The sequence below is a fragment of the Papio anubis genome, chromosome 17 (assembly GCF_008728515.1).
Source record: "Papio anubis isolate 15944 chromosome 17, Panubis1.0, whole genome shotgun sequence".
NCBI classification, from domain to species: Eukaryota; Metazoa; Chordata; class Mammalia; order Primates; family Cercopithecidae; genus Papio; species Papio anubis.
Window position 1 is genome coordinate 10288443 of NC_044992.1, and position 16859 is coordinate 10305301.

Genomic DNA, 16859 nt, shown 5'->3' on the forward strand with positions numbered 1-16859 from the left:
ACCACTGTAAGGTGTGTTCTGAGACCCTTGAGTGAGGATTAGGGAGAACCACACTAAACTTGAGGCCTGGAGATTTTGGTACTGGCTCCATCATTAAGTTGCCTTTGACCTTGAACAGGTCAGTTTGTCTTTCTGGTCCCTCAATTTTTTTTTTCTTTGGTAAGATGCGGATAATTGCACCTTTCTGCCTGCCTCCTGGCCATGGCTGTGAGGTTAAATGTGTGAAAGGGCTTTGTGCATTCTGAAAGGATACAAGAATGCAATAAAATATTATTAGCATTATTTGTGTTAGCCCTTTGTAGAGACCCAAAAAATGGGGCCAGAGGTGGGTGTACAATTACAGCAAGATCCTAGTGAAAGAAAAGCCGAGGGGCACATCCTGCTACTCTGATTTAGTTTTCCCAAGACCAGCAGAAGCCGGAAACGCCTATGCTTGTAATTCCAGAAGCTGACACTAGGTGGTGCCCGATTCACGGCATGGATGGCAAAGATCTCATTTGACGACAATTTCCTGTTCCCTTTGGTTAAAATAGTTTGGCGGGGCTCAGTGGCTCGCTCTTGTTTGTCCCCAGCTGTATACAAGGAGGATCTCTTGAGCCCTGGAGTTTGAAGCTGCAGTGAGCTATGATCATGCCACTGCATTCCAGCTTGAGCAGCAGAGTGAGACATGGTATTTAAACAAATAAAAGCAAAATAATTTACTAAAATAACCATTTCGATATTAAGGTGAGAGTGTAAATGCCCTTCTCACACTATCTTTGTGCAGCCAGATGGTGGTTTTCATTCTGCCCAAGGTCCCTTCCTATGTTCCTTCTCTCTTGATTTTTCTGGCCTTTGTAGTAAAAATCCTTCTTGGGCATGAAGTTGGGCCTGCCCACACAGATTTCTGAGCAACATCAAAAAGCTTTGGTTGCTGGCAGTGAACCAGGGAGGAGGCCTATCTGGCTCCTCTGCAGACTTAATTAGCTCTTGAGCTGCTCTTTCTGTCAATCTGGCCTTCTCTGCTCCTCCCTCCCCCTTGCTTTTAAGGAGAGAATCTCATTTTCTGCTCCCAGGGGCCCATTCTTTGCAAGCCACTTTAGCTTTCTTTCCTCTCTGTGATCAGGAAAGCGGGATGTAGATGTCAAGGAGGGTAATTGTAAAAGCTGACTGACGCTTTTTCTTTGTGCAATTAGGGAAGCGTGACTTTGGCAACTAAGCCAAATCATTCATTCCCCTGCCTTTGAAACTCACCCTTGGGTACAAGTTATTTTGCATAAAATTACTCAATATTTTCGTAGCACCAACCCAGGGACTGCTACCCAGTTTTATTCTAAGAGTCTAGGTCGTTTGTTTGCTTTTTTCTTCTCTTTTTCTAAATGTTTGGAAACACATCTGAAATACACAGTTGCCAATGTTATGGGTCAGTTGGTATAAATACAAACAAACTTTTTGGAACAATGCACATGAAACGATGAACAATGAATGCCTCTGGGGACGAGACTGGATGTTTGAGCCGGTTGATGTTCTCCTATAAAATCTTCTAAAAGCAGGGAGCTTGGGGCACCTTAGCTGACTCAATACCATCTTATCTTCACTCCCTCAGGCCTTAGAGAAAAGAATTAGAAGCAGGGGACTTCGCTCACCCTGTGGTCACGCAAGCAGACCGGGTCCCCAGCTATTGTTTCTTGTAACTTTATGGAAATATAGAGAGTGGGTTTTCCAGGTGACTTGTTCAGAAACCAAGGAAGGAGGCCCCTGGGCAAATTGCTGGATGCCAGATGCTATCAAAGCGAAGTCCTCATGGGCCCCAGTGGGAGGAAGAGCTTGTGTAGTGACCCAGTGTAGACAGGAACCCATGAAGCTTCTGGACTCTAGAACAAGACCCTTGACTGCCGTCTTTTGTCAGGTCCTCTTCGCCCTTTCCCTTTTCCCTCATTTCTTCCCAGCTGCATACCCTTCCCCTTGTTGAGCAAATTCTGCGGGATCTTCACCCAGCTCCCTGTCAATCCATTCTCATAACGCCTGCCTTTCTCTCTTTCCTTCTTTCTGGAGTCTCCTTTTCCATTTCTGAGAAATTCCTCCTTTCTGCAGAGGCAAGTCTTTCTACCGCTCTCTCTTTTTTTTTTTTTTTTTTTTTTTGAGACGGAGTCTTGCTCTGTCGCCCAGGCTGGAGTGCAGTGACACAATATCGGCTCATGGCAACCTCCGCCCCCTGGATTCAAGTGATTCTCCTGCCTCAGCCTCCCGAGTAGCTGGGACTACAGGCACATACCATCATGCCCAACTAAGTTTTTTTGTGTGTGTGTTTTTAGTAGAGACAGAGTTTCACCGTGTTAGCCAGGATGGTCTTGATCTCCTGACCTCGTGATCCACCAGCCTCGGCCTCCCAAGGTGCTGGGATTACAGGCATAAGCCACCGCGCCCAGCCTCTTTCTTTTTCTTGAGACAGGGTCTCGCTCTGTCACCCAGGCTGGAATGCAGTGGTGCAATCACTGTTCACTGCAACCTAGAACTCCTGGGCTCAAGAACTTCTCCTGCTTCAGCCTCCCAAGTAGCTGAGAATACAGGTGCACATGGTCACGCCTGGCTTTGTTCTTTCATTGTAGACTATGGTGGCCCCTTAGACCTGATCTGAAAACACCAAAGACCAGATCTTTCTTCTTTAAGGCAGGCAGGTCTTAATCTCACAACCGTTTAAGTTTCAGATTGCAATGGTCTGGCCACTGATAGTCTACTTCTATGTGTTTAAATAAAAGCAAATCTGAATAAAACCCAAGTTTTGGCCAGGTGCGGTGGCTCATGCCTGTAATCCCAGCACTTTGGGAGGCCGAGGCAGGTGGATCATCTGAGGTCAGGAGTTCGAGACCAGCCTGGCCAACATGGTGAAACCCTGTCTCTACTAAAAAATACAAAAAACTTAGCTGGGTGTGGTGGCAGGTGCCTGTAATCCCAGCTACTCGGAAGGCTGAGTCAGGAGAATCGCTTGAACCCAAGATGTGGAGGTTGCAGTGAGCCAAGATTGCACCACTGCACTCCAGCCTGGGTGACAAGAGTGAAACTCCGTATCAACAACAACAACAACAACCAAACCAAACCAAAACAAAACAAAACAAAAAACAAACAAACAAAAAACCTCAAGTTTTAAATCAAGGCGTATTTGCTCTTCTTTTTGTTCCAGCCATAGTGAGCAGCTTTCTGGAGCAGGCGTGGCCCACCCCATTTCTAGGACTTTGCACTTGCTATTCCTGCTGCTGGGAGCACCCTTCCCGTCACTGTCCCTTCATTTTCCCCACTCTTTCCTTTTTATAGGGTTCCTTTTGGTCATTGCTTCATCCTGTAATTGCATAATTCTCAAAGTATTTTGTTAGCACATGCCAGAATTTTATTCAACTCATGAGTGAGGTGTGGTGAGCTGTTACAGTCATGGTCCTCAGTTTATCCACACCTCCCTGTGTCTACAACTTCCCACCCTGCTTGCCCACATGGCTTACCTTGACCCATGGGACATGACAAATAAAATATGGGCCGACACTCAAAAAGTACTTGCATGTTGTTGCTTACTCTTGCTCTTGTTCTTGGAACCCAGCAAGTAGCACATGAAAACCACAGGCCTGCCTGCCAGATGGTGAGAGACACAGGGACTCATTGTCCCTTATATGAGCGAGAGCATTTTAGACCACCAAGTTTCTAAGTGTCCTGCCAGCTAAGTATAGATGTGTAAACAGCCCAGCAGACATTAACCACCTCAACCAGAAGAACTTCCCAGCACACAAAATCATCAATAAAGAGAGGCTTCTTGTTTTAAGCCACTCAGTTTTGGAATACTTTGTTACACAGCTGCGGCTGACTGATACATGAGAGAATCAGCAGAAAAAAAAAAAAAGAAAAACAACAAACTAGTTCATTGAAGATATGAGGAACTGGGATTTATACAGTGAAAGGAAAAAAGAATGCTGAAATAAGATGGCAAAATTCAGTGTTAAACTGGTTAATACCTAACCAGGCAATAAAAAGTAACCTTTGGAGTTATCTCAAAGACTCAGAGATGGTGGCATTTAGGAAATGAAAGAAAACTTTTATCTTTAATGAGCATCAAGGAATCAGGCTTTTCAGAAGGGCTGGCTTGCCAAACACAAAACACAATGAGCATTTAAAGAAAAAAAAAAAAACTGCAAAATGACCAACGTATAAAGTTTACATTAACCTTTTCATGGTGAAAAACATATTTCTGATATCATCCTCATAATCCCAAAGGTCACAGCAAATCTTCAGATATCAGCATCGCAAAATTCAAGGAAAAGATGATTTTGTTAAAGAATCTAGGTTTGTGGGAAACAGTCAAGGTTTTGTGATGCAGGTGACCCGAGCCAGGCAGGGAGATCTCGTTATTTTTGCTTAATTTTTTTTTCTAGCTGGAGTAGATGAAGAATGCAATGATAGCAGTGAGCTGAGATCGTGCCACTGCCCTCCAGCCTGGGTGACAGAGCGAGACTCTGCCTCAAAAAAAAAGGGAGAATGCAATGATACTGGAATTAGAAAGTCTCAGCGTCAGTTTTTATCTTTACAATTCTTTCTTGGGCAGAAAAAAAAAAAAAGGCCTTTATCAATTTTATACAAGTTAACTTTTTACTTTTTGTCTAGGCCCTTACCAAGAATGTATCACATAAAGGTACATTGCATAAAAGATAGTGAGATGACCCTCAGGTGGGATTTTTAGAAACTGCTCGCCAGGCATAGTGGCTCACGCCTGTAATCCCAGCACTCTGGGAGGCCGAGGCGGGCGGATCACCTGAGGTCAGGAGTTCCAGACCAGCCTGGCCAACATGGTGAAACTCCGTCTCCACTAAAAATATGAAAATTAGCCTGGCATGGTGGTGGGTGCCTGTAATCCCAGCTACGTGGGAGGCTGAGGCAGGAGAGTCGCTTGAACCTGGGAGGTGGAGGTTGCAGTGAGCCGAGATCGTACCATTGCACTCTAGCTTGAGTAACAAGATCGAAACTCTGTCTCAAAATAAATAAATAAATAAAAAATAAAATAGAATGCTCTAGCATGGATTGTTGGTCACACAATCTTTTTTTTTTTTTCTTATTTCTAAGTTGTGGACCATTTCCCTAAACAAATCTTTCCCTGATCACAAGCCCAAGGTAAGTGCCACTCCTTTTGGCTGCCACAGCGTCTGAGCTTATTTGTCACAATCTCTTTTAATCCTGTGGATGCCTGTTTGTTTGTGAAGTCTCCTCCTTCAGACAATGCCCTCCTTGAGGTTGGCGATGTATGCCTTTGGATCCCCAAAGTTTAGCAGAGTGCCTTGTACAAACATTTGTTGAATGATTATATCAATTTATTTTTTCCACATACCACCAAGGACAGTATTTCCCCTACTTGGCAGCACCAGAATTTCCAGGGGTTTCTTGTTAATCAGCTTCCCAGGTGACTCCAAAACAGTGACGTGCTGGAGGCGGCTGGCACTGGCTGGTGAGAGCTGTTTCTGAGCATTTTCTGCCAACTCTGTGTCCAATAAGAACACATTGGTAGTTTGAAATCGAGCACGGTGGGAGTATTTACACCATGGTATCAGCAGATGTTACAAATCAGGGACTTTTTTTTTTTTTTTTTTAAATGGAGTCTGGCATTGTTGCCCAGGCTGGAGTATAGTGGTGCGATTTCGGCTCAGCACAACCTCCACCTCCCAGGTTCAAGCGATTCTCCTGCCTCAGTCTCCCGAGTAGCTGGGACTACAGGCCCATGCCACCATGCCCAGTGAATTTTTTTGTATTTTTAGTAGAGACAGCTTTCACTATGTTGGCCAGGCTCGTCTGGAACTCCTGACCTCAGGTGATCTGCCCACCTTGGCCTCCCAAAGTGCTGGGATTACAGGCGTGAGCCACCGCGCCCGGCATGGGCTTTCGTTTTTGAGAGCCTGTTAACTTGCTCGCCACCAAGTCTGCTCATCTCTGGTCCAAAGACTAATGGCAGAGAATTGTTGACTGAGGGTGAGGTCGGCAAACTATGCCTGCTTTTGTACTGCCCATGAGATAAGAATAGATTTTAACATTTTTAAAAAGATTGTGAAAGAGGAAGAAGGAGAAAGAGAAAAGAACAAGGAGAAGAAAGATGGGGTGGAGGAGGAGAAGAAGAGGATGAGGAAGAGGACAAGGAGAAAAAGGAAGTAGTGATAGAGACTGTATGTGGCCTGCACAGCTTAAAATGTTTAATATGCAGCTTTTTATGGAAAAGTTTTGCTGACCCCTGACCTAGGGAAGCTGCTTAAATCTGACTGCCTAGTAAAATCACCCTGGAGAGCTTTTTTTTTTTTTTTTTTTTGAGACGGAGTCTCGCTCTGTCATCCAGGCTGGAGTGCAGTGGTGCGACCTCAGCTCACTGCAACCTCCGCCTCCCAGGTTCAAGCGATTCTCCTCTCTCAGCCTCCCAAGTAGCTGGGATTATAGGCACCCACCACCATGCCTGGCTAATTTTTGTATTTTTAGTAGAGATAGGGTTTCACCATGTTGGCCAGGCTGGTCTTGAACTCCTGATCTCAGGTGATCCACCCGCTTGGCCTTCCAAAGTGCTAGGATTACAGGTGTGAACCACTGCGCCCAGCCTCAGCTTGGCTGTTTGAAGAACTCATTTGGATGCACGCATTCCACATTCAGGTGGATTTCTAAATCCTGCTATCCTTATGCTGTTTGAAGAGGATGCTGACTTAGCCCACTGTCCCACCACACTCACTGCAGGTCCTGCTTCACAGAAGAATTTTTTTGAACGTGTGCAGACTGAGGATACAGGAGAGAAGGGGAGGCTGGGGACAGTAACCTGCTCCAGATCTCCATATGGAAAGCACTGGAGGCTGGAAAAGTTGACAGTGAGGAACTGGAAACTGCATTTGACATTGGGCATACCTGTTGTCAATATTAAAGAATGAATGAAGGGATGAGATTGTGGGAGGCTCCTAGTCCTCTAATCCCCCTTAGCACCCGATAGAGGGATTTGAAAATGAAGTGTGAGACAGGTTTACAAACAGACTGTGTAAATAGATGGGAGACAAAGCATATTTCAAAGACAGTTCGCTGTGGCCCACGTGTAGAGACCCTTTTGCAGAGTTCAGGAAATACAAAATCTAAACAACTTGAATTTTTAATTTATTTTATTTTAAAAATGAACGTCGAATAAAGTTGACATTCTTTCAGAGGATGTATAGTTCTATGACTTGTAATCCATGCATAGATATGTTTAAACACCACTATAATCAGCATGCGGAGAAGTTCCATCACCCCAAAAACCTCTCCCCTGCTATTCCTTTGTGATCATATCCACACCCCAACCCTCAGCCCCAGCAAGCACGGAGAGGTTCTGCATCATCATAGACCTGTCTTTTCAAACATGTTCTGTAATCGTACGGTATGAAACTGACTTCTTTCGCTCATCTTAGCGCCTTTGAGATTCATCCAGGTTGTTGCAAGTATCAAGAACTCATTGATTTTCCTTGCTGAGTAGTATTTCATGGTATGGATGTACCACGGTGTATTTATTGATTCACAACTGAAGGACATTGGATTGTTTTCAGTTTGCGGCAATTGTGAGCAGAACTGCTATAAACATTGGTGTTTTTGTGTGGACATAACTTTTCATTTGTCTGGGGTGTATGTGCAGGACTGGAAGTCCTGGATCATCTGGTAAGGAATATGTCTGTTTAACTTTATAAAAAGTTGTCAAACTGGTTTCCAGAGTGGCTGTACCATTTTCTGTTTCCACCAGTAGTGAATAAGGATTCTGGTTGCTCAACACTGGATCACACGTCTTGCTAGTATTTTCTATTTTAGTTATTCTAACAAGCATGGAGTGGTATCTCAGAGTGGCTTTTATTTGCATTTCTCTAATGGCAAATGATGTTAAACATATTCACCTTCCGTATGGTGCATTTTGTTAAAAGGTCTGTTCAACTCTTTTGCCCATTTTAAACTTGTTTTGTTGTTGTCGTCATTGTTTTCTTATTAATGAATGCTGAGAGTTCTTTCTTTATTTTTTTGCTTTTATTTTTTTGAGACGGAGTTTCACTCTTGTTGCCCAGGCTGGAGTGCAATGGTGCAATCTTAGCTCACTGCAGACTTTGCCTCCTGGGTTCAAGCAATTCTCCTGCTTCACCCTCCTGAGTAGCTGGGATTACAGGCGTCCACCACCACGTCTGGCTAATTTTTTGTATTTTTAGTAGAGACGGGATTTCTCCATGTTGGCCGGGCTGGTCTCAAACTTGAGAGTTCTTTATATATGCTGGATGTAATTCTTTTGTTGAGATATGTGATTTAAAAATCTTCTTCTCCCTGTCTATAACTTGTTTTTTCATCTCTTTACAGTATCTCTTGCAAAGAAAACGTTTTTAATTTTGATGAAGCCCAATCTATCAAATTTTAAAAATGGGTCATTCTTTCAGTGCCATGTCTAAGAATTTTGTTCTAACGCAGCTTTCCATTCCTATGACAAACTGCACCTGGTCATAGTGGATTATTCTTATGAATGTTGGATTCAATTAGTTAATATTTATCTTGAGGATGTTTGCACCTGTGTTCATGAATGCTATTGATCTGTGGTTTTGTTACTTTTTTATGCTGTTTTTGTCTGGCATTTTTATCCAGATATGGATTATTCTTATGTATGTTGGATTCAATTTGTTAATATTTTAGTGATCGTTTTTGCGTCTGTGCTCATGAATGTTATTGGTCTGTGGCTTTTATTATGCTGTTTTTGTCTGGTATTTGTATAAGGTATGGCATTGGTATCTTTTTATGTTGGTCTCATAAAAAGATTTGGGAATGTTTTTTCCTTTGTCATTTTCTGGAAGGGGTGTAAAATTTGTAGTATTCTTTAAATGTTTGATAGAATTTGCCTGTAAAAATCTAGGCGTAAGGATTTCTTTTTTTTTTCTTTTTTTTTTAGACTGAGTCTTGCTCTGTCTCCCAGGCTTGAGTGTAGTCAGTGGCACAATCTCAGCTCACTGCAACCTCCACCTCCTGGGTTCAAGCAATTCTCTTGCTTCAGCCTCCCAAGTAGCTGGGATTACAGGCACCTGCCACCATGCCCAGCTAATTGTTTTTATTTGTAGTAGGGACGGGGCTTCACCATCTTGGCCAGGATAGTCTCGATCTCTTGACTTCCTGATCCTCCCACCTCGGCCTCCCAAAGTGCTGGGATTACAGGCGTGAGCCACCGCAGCTGACTCAGGATTTCCTTTTAAAGCAGTTTTTAGCCACAAATTTAGTTAAAAAAAAAAAAAAAAAGATGATTCACGTCATCTATTTAAACTTGGATGAGTTGTGGTCACTTTTGGCTTTTAAGGAGTTAGTTCATTTCCTCTAAATTATCAAATTGATGTCCCTAGAGTTCTTCACAGTATTTCATATTATCTTACTACTTTTTCAGGTCTGCAGAATCTGTAGTGATATCTCCTCTTTCATTCCTTTTTTGTTGTTTTTTTTTGAGACAGGGTGTTGCCCTGCCACCCAAGCTCCAGTGCAGTGGCGTGATTATAATCCACTGAAGCCTAGGCCTCCTCGGCTCAAGTGATCCTTCTCCCACCTCAGCCACCCAAGCAGCTGAGACTACAGGTGCATGCAACCAGGCCTGGCTAATTTGTGTATTTTTTTGTGGAGATGGGTTTTTACCATGTTGCCCACGTTGGGCTGAAACTCCTGAGCTCCAGTATTCTACCCACTTCAGCCTCCCAAAGTGCTGGAATTACAGGTGTGAGCCACCACTGTGCCCAGTCTTCTCTTTCTTTTCTTTTCTTTTTCTTTTCTTTTTTTTTTTTTGAGATGGAGTCTCACTCTGTCACACAGGTTGGACTGGAGTACAGTGGCACGATCTCGGCTCACTACAACCTCTGCCTCTGAGGTTCAAATAAATCTTCTACCTCAGCCTCCAGAGTAGCTGGGTTTGCAGGCACCCACCACCATGCCCAGCAAATTTTTTCTATTTTTAATAATGACATGTTTCACTATGTTAGCTAGGCTGGTCTCGAACTCCTGGCCTCAGGTGATCCACCCACCTTGGCCTCCCAAATTGCTGGGATTACAGGCGTGAGCCACCGTGCCCAGCTAGAGTTTTATATAGAGGGAATCACACAGTATGTATTCTTTTGCATCTGATGCCTTTTGCTCAGCGTTATTACTTGTTGGTGCCTGTAGCCATACTTCATTTCTTTTTATTGCTGCGTTGCATTCCATTGTACAGATATAAAACAATCTTTATATCTATTCACTTGTTGATGGATTGATGGACATTTGAGTTGTTTTCAATTTTTAGCTATTACAAATAAATCTGCTCTAAATATGGTGAACAAGTTTTTGTATGGATGTATACTTTCTTTTCCCTTGTATATTTCTTTCCCTTGGGTAAATATTAACATGTAGGACTGAAATGGCTGGATTACATGGTACGTACTTGTATAACTTAAGGAACTGCCGAACCCCTTTCCAAAGTAATTGTACCATGGTATAGCCCCCTCAGTAATGCATGAAAGCACTAGTCATTCCACATCCTTGGACATCTTTCAGTGTGCTTATTTCTCTTGCATATTTTCTTTTTGGTTAAGTGTCTGTCTTTTACTTATTTTCAGTTGCTTACTTTTTTCTTGTTACACTTTGAGAATATTGTATATATTCTAGACACAAGTCCTTTATCAGACATGTAATTTGCACAATTTTCTCTCTGAACCTTGTCTTTTTAATTCTCTTAACAGAGACACTTTAAATGCAATTTTAATTTTGATGAAGTCAAATTCATCATTTTTTTCTCTTATGAATTATGCTTTGGATGTCATATTCAACCACTTTTTGCCTAACCCCAGTTCACAAAGATTTTCTGCTATTCTTTTAGAAGTTTCGTATTTTTGGTTTTACATTTAGGTGTGTGATTCATTTTGAGTTGATTTTTGTATTTGGTGTTAGGTATAAATCAAAGTTTGCTTTTAAAAATGTAGATATTGGCCGGGCGCGGTGGCTTACGCCTGTAATCCCAGCACTTTGGGAGGCCGAGGCGGGTGGATCATGAGGTCAGGAGATCAAGACCATCCTAGCTAACACGGTGAAACCCCATCTCTACTAAAATTACAAAAAATTAGCCGGGTGTGGTGGCGGGCGCCTGTAGTCCCAGCTACTCGGGAGGCTGAGGCAGGAGAATGGAGTGAACCCGGGAGGCGGAGCTTGCAGTGAGCTGAGATCGCGCCACCGCACTCCAGCCTGGGCAACAGAGTGAGACTCCGTCTCAAAAAAAAAAAAAAAATTGTAGATATCTACTTATTTCAATATCAATTACTGAAAGGACTATCTTTTTGGACTGAATTACTTTTGCATCTTTGTAAAAAATCAGTTTTCCAAATATGTGTAGATCTATTGTTGGACTGTTTATTCTGTTGAATTAATCTAATTTTCTTTCTTAATGCCAATATCATATGATCCTGTTTAATACAGCTTTATAATGAGTCATGAAATCAGGTAGTACTAGTTTTTGTATTTCCATGTGAATTTTAGAATGAACTTGTCAATTTCTTTTAAAAACCCTGCTGAGATTTTTATTGGAATTGTTTGAATCTATATATCAATTTGGAGAGAATTACATCTCAAAAATATTAAATCTTCTGACACATGAATATCCTATATCTCTGCATTTATTTAGATTTTCTTTAACTTCTCTCAGCACTGTTTTATAGTTTTCAGTGTAAAGAACTTTTCTTTTTCAGAAGTCTTTAAACTGCAAATTCAATTTATTTAATACATAGAGAGCTATTCTGGTATCAATTATCGATAGTTACTATTGTCAATAGATAACTATCAATAGTTACTATTATTGATAGTTGCTATCTATAGTTACCTATTTCTTCCTGAATAAGCATTTATAGTTTGTGTTTTCCAGATAATTTGTCTATTTCATTTAATTTGTCTAATGTATTGGCATGAAATTATTCGTAATATTCATTTAGTATCCTTTACTATTTGCAGAATCTTCAGTATGTCACCTTTCTCATTTTTAATATTGGTAATTTGTGTCTCCTTTTCTTTCTAATCAGTTTGGCTAGTGGTTTACAAATTTTACTTATCAAAGAATCAGCTTTGGGTTTCATTGATTTCTTCTTTTTTTCTTAATTGACTGTTTTATTGGTCTTTACTCTGATCCGATTTCCATGCTTCTGTTTCATTTGAGTTTCTTTTGCACTAATTTTGCTGATTTTTTAAAAGATGGAATTCTAGGTTGTTGCTTCAAGAAATTGTTTTCTAAATATGCATTTCAAACTATAAATTCCCTCTAAGTATTGCTTTAGCTGCATCCCACAACTTTTGATAAGCTATGTATCATTTTTATTTAATTCAAAATACTTTCCAATTTCTCTAATTTCTTATTTATTTCTTCTTTGACTCATGAATTCATAAAAGTGTGTTATTTAGTTTTCACTTAGATATAGAAGGGTTTATGCATATATTATAAGTACCACAATATACTATTCTTATTTTTGTTTAAACATCTACTTATCTTTTAAAAGGATTTAAATAATAAGGAAAAATCTTATATATTTACCCAAGAAGTTACCCTTTGGCTATTCTTCATTCCTTTGTGTTCATCTGTATCTCTATCTGTAATTTTACTTCTGCCAGAGGAAATTCCTTTATTATTTTCTGTAGTGTGGGGCCGCTGGTGATGAATTGTTCTAGTTTCTGAATATCTGAGAAATCTTTATTTTGCCTTTGGTTTTGGAAAATATTTTTGCTGGGTAAAGAAATTTTGGTTGTCATTTTTTCCCCAGTACTTTAAAGATACTGCTACATTGTCTTCTTGTTTACATTGTTTTTGATGAGAAATACATTGCCATTCTTATCTGTGTTCCTCTGTAGCATGTCTTTCTCTCTTTCTCGGATGCTTTCAAGTTTCTCCCTTTATTTGTTTTGGACAATTTCATTATGATGTACCTTAGTATAGTTTGCTTCAAGTTCTTGTGGTTGATTTTCCTTCTCATTATGGGTCACATGTTCTTGCTTCTTTGCATGCCTGGTAATCTTTTTTTGGGTGCCAGACATTGTGAATTTACCTTGTTTGGTCATGCTAGGTATTTTTGTGTTTCTATAAACATCTTGGAGCTTTGTCCTGGGACACAGTTAAATTACTTGGAAATAGTTTAATCCTTTGGGTGGGGAGTTGTTTTTAGACTTGTTATGCAAGACTAGAGTAGCATTTAGTGTAGGGGTAATTATTCTGCACTACTAAGTACTGAGTACTTCACTTAATGTAGGAATCACACAGGTTTTTATAGTGTTTTGTTGGACCAGGCATCCTTCCTACTCCTGCTGAACACCTTCCACTCTGCCCTCCAATCATTTCCATGGTTCTTTTCCCAGCCTTGGATAGTTTCCTCACACACACATGCCAATCATGACTCTGCTGAATAGTCTTTTGGGATTCTCTGCAGATTTCTGTCTGTGCAGCTGTCTCCTCCTATCTGATACTTTGCCCTTCAGACCATAGCTGACTTTTTCTCTCTGGACTATCACTTCCTTCTTCACTCGAGGAGTCTTCCAGCCTCCATTTATGTTCCCCTTCCTTGTACCATAGTCTGGAAATTCTCTAATGCTGTAAGCTGGGGCAATGGTTGGGCTATCTCTTTTTTCCCCATCTTTCATTTATCATTCTATTTCATTGCCTGATGTCCACATTTTTTTCCTTTTTTTTTTTTTTTTTTGAGACAGAGTTTCACTCTTGTTGCCCAGGCTGGAGTGCAATGGCGTGATCTCGGCTCACTGCAACCTCCACCTCCTAGGTTCAAGTGATTCTCCTGCCTCAGCCTCCCGAGTAGCTGGAATAACAGGCATGTGCCACCATACCCAGCTAATTTTGTATTTTTAGTAGAGATGGGGTTTCTCCATGTTGGTCAGGCTGGTCTTAAACTCCCAACCTCAGGTGATCTACCTGCCTTGGCCTCCCAAAGTGCTGGGATTACAGGCTTGAGCCACTGCGCCCGGCCTCCACACTCTTGTAAACTATCATTTTATATGTCTTGTTTGTTAATTTACTTTTTGTTATTTCAGACAGGAGCATAAATCCAGTCCTTGTTATTCCATCTTAGCCAGAAGTGGATCTTTAGGGTCTGATGATAATTCAGAAGTTCTGGAGTTGCTCTATATAAGAATCATTTGATGAAGCTTATTAAAATGCAGATGCTCCCACACAGAAATATGGTATCTGGAGAGGGAGAAAATAATCTGCATTTCAGTGAGGTACTCTGACCACAATTTCAGAAGTGCTGACTTCAGACATCCTTCCATCTTTGACCTCCAACTGTAGTCTTCTTTATAGATTTCAAAGTGCTCTGGAGTCGGATTGAGTGGTTCCAGTTCCATCTCTACTTGTCACTACTGTAATCTCTCATCTATCATAAAAAGATAACCCAGAGAAGTTAAGAAATTTATCTGAGATTACAGTTGGTGACAAGTAAGGTTACGATAAAGAAGAAATTACGTTGGCACATGGTAAGCCCTCAGTAGAGGTTAGTTATTATCATATGTATTATATCACTTGATAGTTATAAGAGCCCATTTTACAGATGAAATTGGAGTCTTGGAGGAAGGTATAGTGACAAGCTCATTTGGCCAGCAGGTTACAGAACTGAAACAGAAACCCGGGTCTGACTTCTAGAACAAAGCATTCTCTTTCCTCAGTTGACTCTGATATCAAGGTGGAGGGTTACCAGCAAGGGGAGAGGAACCACAGGGGGGTGTGTGTGTGTGTATGTATGTGTGTGTGTTTGCATTAATGGGGGGAAACTGCATTACACTTTGCAAGAGGGACAAATCAGTTATTATCTTTTAACTTTGTGGAGATCTCCTCCAAACTATGGGGTTTTATGTTATGCTAAGTCCTCACTACACTCCAAATTAAATCCCCTGTTGCTGGAGTCCCACTGATGCCTCTTGCATGCCTCTTATTCTGCCTTCAACATTTAGGAAATTGGAAGTATGTCTATGTATGGAGGGAGGGTAGGACTCTGGATTTATGATCTGGTTCCTTTGCCACGTCCCTCCGTTTGACCCCCAGTCCTATCTGCTCTAGTACGGCACATTCAGAAGCTCTTCAAGTGTAAAGCTATTTATAATACAGAGTAGGATCTATTTATAGATAAGGTAAGTTACAGTCACACAACCCGGAGCCACTCAACTTACCTGTTTGGTTCAGGTTTGAAGCATTTAACTTCCCATTTCAAACAATCCACCTCTTTAATTACCCTTTCGTGCTTTTACCCTTTAATTCCATCTCTAGACCTTCTCTGAGTTGAGTTCTCTTTTTAAGCCTCTTTGGCTTATGGGGAAAATGGTTTGTTTTTTTTTTTTTCCTTTAATACAGGGTCTACCAAGCCCATTTCAAAAGTTATGCATAAAAAGCATAAAGACTTTCACCATGTAAGGTAGATCAAGAAGTTGGAATGAAGGACAGTACAAATACCAGCCTTATGCCTGGAATGTAGGACTACATTAATTAATAAGTTTCGAACTAATCAGGGCTCTTTCCAGTTTGAATCACTTGCAATACAGGACGTGGAAGGAGTGATTTGTAGGTACGTGTTCCCTCGCTATGGCAGCTGGTCTAAGTTCACCTGCATAATTGACCCCTGAGAATTGGCTTTTATGAACTCTAAGAAATAGCGATATCGGCGCTGGTTCTTTGCTCGGTAATCCCGAAGATCTTTGGGAGTAAATGGTGACTGGCGATCATTTGCGGTTCAGGAGATCGAGACCATCCTGGTTAACATTACTGAAACCCCGCCTCTACTAAAAATACAAAAATCCAGTCGGGCGAGGTGGCGGGCGCCAGTCCCAGCTACTGGAAGGGGGCAGGAGCACGAGACTGCTCAGCAGCCAGCATGACAAATGACGCATTCCTGGAGCCAATTTCTTCTTTTGGAAACAGAGTTTTGCCTTTGCTGTCTCGGGCTGGAGCACAATAAATGATGACCAGCTCACGGCAACCTTCGCCTCCTGGGTTCAAGCGATTCTCCTGCCTCAGCTTTCCTGAGTAGCTGGGATTACAGACATGGGCCACCACACCTGGCTAAGTTTGTATTTTTAGTAGAGACGGAGTTTCTCCATGTTGGTCCAGCTGGTCTCGAACTCCTGACCTCAGGTGATCCACCTGCCTCGGCCTCCCAGTGCTGGGATTACAGGCGTAAGCCACCACGCCTGGCCTCGGGAGCCAATTTCAATGGCCTGGTGGTGGCTTCTGCAGTCATGGATGGAGACCATGCCGGTGCCCAGAAGTACAGTTATAAGATCCTATGTTGACGCCTTACGTTGGCATTGGAGTGTGTGGAGGTGGCTCTGGTTCATGGACCAGGTGTTTGCCCTCCTTGTTACAGAGTTGGTTTCCCTGAGCTCCCCATGCTCCACCCTGTGTGTTTGCTGAAATGCAGTAAACAGGGCAAGAGGAAGGAGAAGTCTGAAATGAGCAAAGCTTCACCCAAGCCTTCTCAGCAGGGCAATCAAGAGCCACAACCCATGTTGTTCCATACTTATATGTTTCCAAAGCTTTGTATGACTGTTACTACCCAGCAGACATCTCACAGCCATCCTCTGGAGTCTATAGTTCTGGCATCAATGTTCCCATTCCATAGAAGAGGTACACAGAGGCTGCCCAGGCACACAGCCTCATTCCCCTCTTGTGCTGACCAGGTGCTCTGGCTTAGTGGTAGAGGGGGTCCTTGTTTCACCACCAAACTTTTGCTTTCGCTCAGAGAGACAGAATGGAATGGCAGAAAGAGCAGTAGGTCAGGAGCCAGAAAGTGTGGGTTCCGGTCCAGGCCCTGTGGCCTCGGGTGAGTCATTTTACACCCCAGAGTCATTGT

At 41.9% G+C, this 16859-nt stretch overlaps 1 long non-coding RNA gene across 1 annotated transcript in view; it reads left to right on the forward strand.

The window, feature by feature from the left end:
• LOC116271014 overlaps nucleotides 1–16859 on the forward strand; it is a 74548-nt gene that overhangs the window by 40372 nt on the left and 17317 nt on the right. The gene's annotated exons all lie outside the window — the stretch shown is intronic.